The sequence below is a fragment of the Plectropomus leopardus genome, unplaced genomic scaffold, assembly GCF_008729295.1.
Source record: "Plectropomus leopardus isolate mb unplaced genomic scaffold, YSFRI_Pleo_2.0 unplaced_scaffold16119, whole genome shotgun sequence".
NCBI classification, from domain to species: Eukaryota; Metazoa; Chordata; class Actinopteri; order Perciformes; family Serranidae; genus Plectropomus; species Plectropomus leopardus.
Window position 1 is genome coordinate 1 of NW_024617299.1, and position 2,716 is coordinate 2,716.

At 36.1% G+C, this 2,716-nt stretch overlaps 1 long non-coding RNA gene across 1 annotated transcript; it reads right to left on the minus strand.

Moving 5' to 3' along the window:
* Positions 1–539: 539 nt before the first annotated feature.
* Positions 540–2,375, minus strand: LOC121964573. The gene is made up of 4 exons (XR_006107377.1): positions 2,251–2,375; positions 1,355–1,417; positions 1,111–1,228; positions 540–996 (listed from the first exon to the last, which is right to left on the minus strand). It is a non-coding gene; the product is annotated as an uncharacterized LOC121964573 (long non-coding RNA).
* Between the last annotated feature and the right edge of the window lie 341 nt (positions 2,376–2,716).

Sequence of the window (2,716 nt, forward strand, 5' to 3'; positions counted from 1 at the left end):
CACACACACACACACACACACACACACACACACACACGCACACTGTCTATCTCCTCAAGTGCAGGGTTCATAAAATGATATAAACTAATGGATATATATAAATCACCAACCTGGTTTCAAGACTCTCTGCCAGCAATGTAATTATTGCTTATTGCCATAGGTGTCGTCAAAGAGATCAAAATGGATTTGTAATTGCACCTTTCAATAATTATTGTTGGATATTGACATCTATTTGGGGTATTATTTTACAGAGACAAAATCTACAAAGACAAAATTTACTGTACTGAAATGCATAAGCCTAATGTCTACTTGATCTGCTTTACCACTGCGACAGTCAGAGTTTCATTGAACTCTTTTCCTTAAATGATCAAACATACCCCAAAACTACAAACAAATTTGACCAACATTTACCAGAGGTTTGATTCTCATTAAAGCCAAGACCTGGATTATGTGATCTAATCCAATTTCAGGATGTGTATGTTTCTTTTCTTTTTTCTCAAATTTCAAGGTCCGATCCAATCTGATACCCGAAATCCAATCAGATTACTTCTGAAGGGCTTGTGTGATTCTGATTAACAATATGTCAGGAAACTATCATATTATGTCTGAATATTTGATCAGCAATAATGATTTCAATAGCTTTTGGCAATAGTAATGCATGGAAGATTATATCAATACAAACCACCTGTTGTCCTAAAAATAAGATATCAAGCAAAATAACCTGAATCACCTCTGTGAGAGGACTATGAGTGTGCACAGGCTTTAAAGTCAAGTCTTTGGTCTTTCAGCATAGAGGTTTGTGTTTTATTTTTTTAATGTTGTGTCTACTTCGTTCTTTTGTAACATTTCATAGAGTTAAATTTGTCCATACATGAAGAACTTAATGAACCTACTGATTCATTTGTTTGTTTTTCAAAATTATTGTCTTTCACTCACTTGTGTGGACAGACTTGTGACCGACTTGACTGGCTGTCATCTTCACAGTGGGGCTTGGCTCTGTGGAAATAGCAATAATAATGGTTGTAATATTGATTATTTTACATAAAACTACTTACAGACTACACATCATTCAGTGCCTTTCTGCTTTCCGATTGATTGTATAAAGCTGACCTTTACCACTTGCATCAGTCTGTTGACAGCCCCCCTTGCTGTCAGACCGTAGTGTTGATGGAGTATTCTCTGCTGGCTCACAGTAAAGATCCACCGAGGAATCGTCATCACAGAATGTCTTGATAAATGAGAAAGTATACAACTTCAGGTGTGATGACTCAGCTCATAATCCCATACACACTAGTTTGCGGAATAATATTCCATTTTTATTTTTATTGTTGGATACATAAAAAAACCTGTTTACTTCCATAGTGGTTGCAGTCTCTGTCATCAAACACCTGAACGAGATTATGTAAACAGCTTCACTCTGAAAGTAAAAAAGAAACAGGTCTATAAGGTGTTATTCCCAAAGAACTACAAATATCCCAAGAAGCTGAAAATACCTTGCAGCATCAGTAAAATTTATTGATTCCAGCAAAGACATAAGAGATAGAACAAAATGTATTTTCATCTAAAATATAGCCCACCTAAGCTGAAAACATATTCACTGTACACAGATATCTGATTTCATTTCTACCACTTCCTGTCTGACATTATGCCTCTCCTTCTGTCTCTTTTCCTGTCTCTTCATTTAACTACATTTTATAGATAAAGGAACTGTACAATAAAAAATTAAAAGAAAATAATAAAACTTAGAAATGGAAAGTAAAAGACATTTAACCTCGTCAGAGAATAGCAATGTAAAGTTATTAAAACCCCAAGGAAGGCAAATACACATTATAAAACAGAGTACTTAGAAAACAAATTTAAAAAATTAGATTTTGGATCAGCCGGAGAGCCTTATTAGGAGACCTGAAGGCCCCCACAGTAACAGCAAACAGTAATTCAGAAATGTAAAATGGGGTCAGTCCTTGTTGTGCTCTATATGTGCACGTAATACTTTGTTTAGTATCTCAGACAAAATTCAGGAATATATAAATTACTCGCTGTACTGGCTGGGCCCGGGAATATGGCATAGATATAAATAAAAAAAGAGGAGCTCAGCAACTCTGTTCATCTGTAAAGGAGTAGGGGGTCAATCATAGTCTACAAATTCAGGTTCAGCAACATGTTACATTAATGATCACTTATCCATAGCTTTCAATAGCTATATGTTACTCATCTAGGTCACTCACAAAAATATAGCACAAAGCAACCCACCTTTGGAGAAGAGATGTGCAAAATTGCATCTTCTTTGCAGTTTTCATGCTATAGGTGGATGACTTGTCTGTGGATAAAGCCTCACACTTGTACTTGTACTTGCATGTGCCAGTGCAGCCCTGCAGCCAGTTTCATTTCCACAGAAATGGTCACGTGGTTTCTTAGAAACAAAGGTTTCATTTATGGTGAACTGCAACAAAAAAAAACTTGATAAAACCCACCCTGTTGTGGTCTCGAGCTCAAAGTGGTTTTCCTTGCTGTTCTTGCTGCTGCTTTTTCCTGTGTGTCTTCCACCAGACTCATGTTTATACGTAACTTGTTCCTTGCTATATTAACTTTCCTCAGAAAAACATTGTACAGTACAAAATCGTTATCAGTGACACATCATAAACCATTGGCATACTTGCACACCTGTTCCATAACTTAGCTTTTGGAATTCTATGATTGGGTATTAAACTGAAATAGA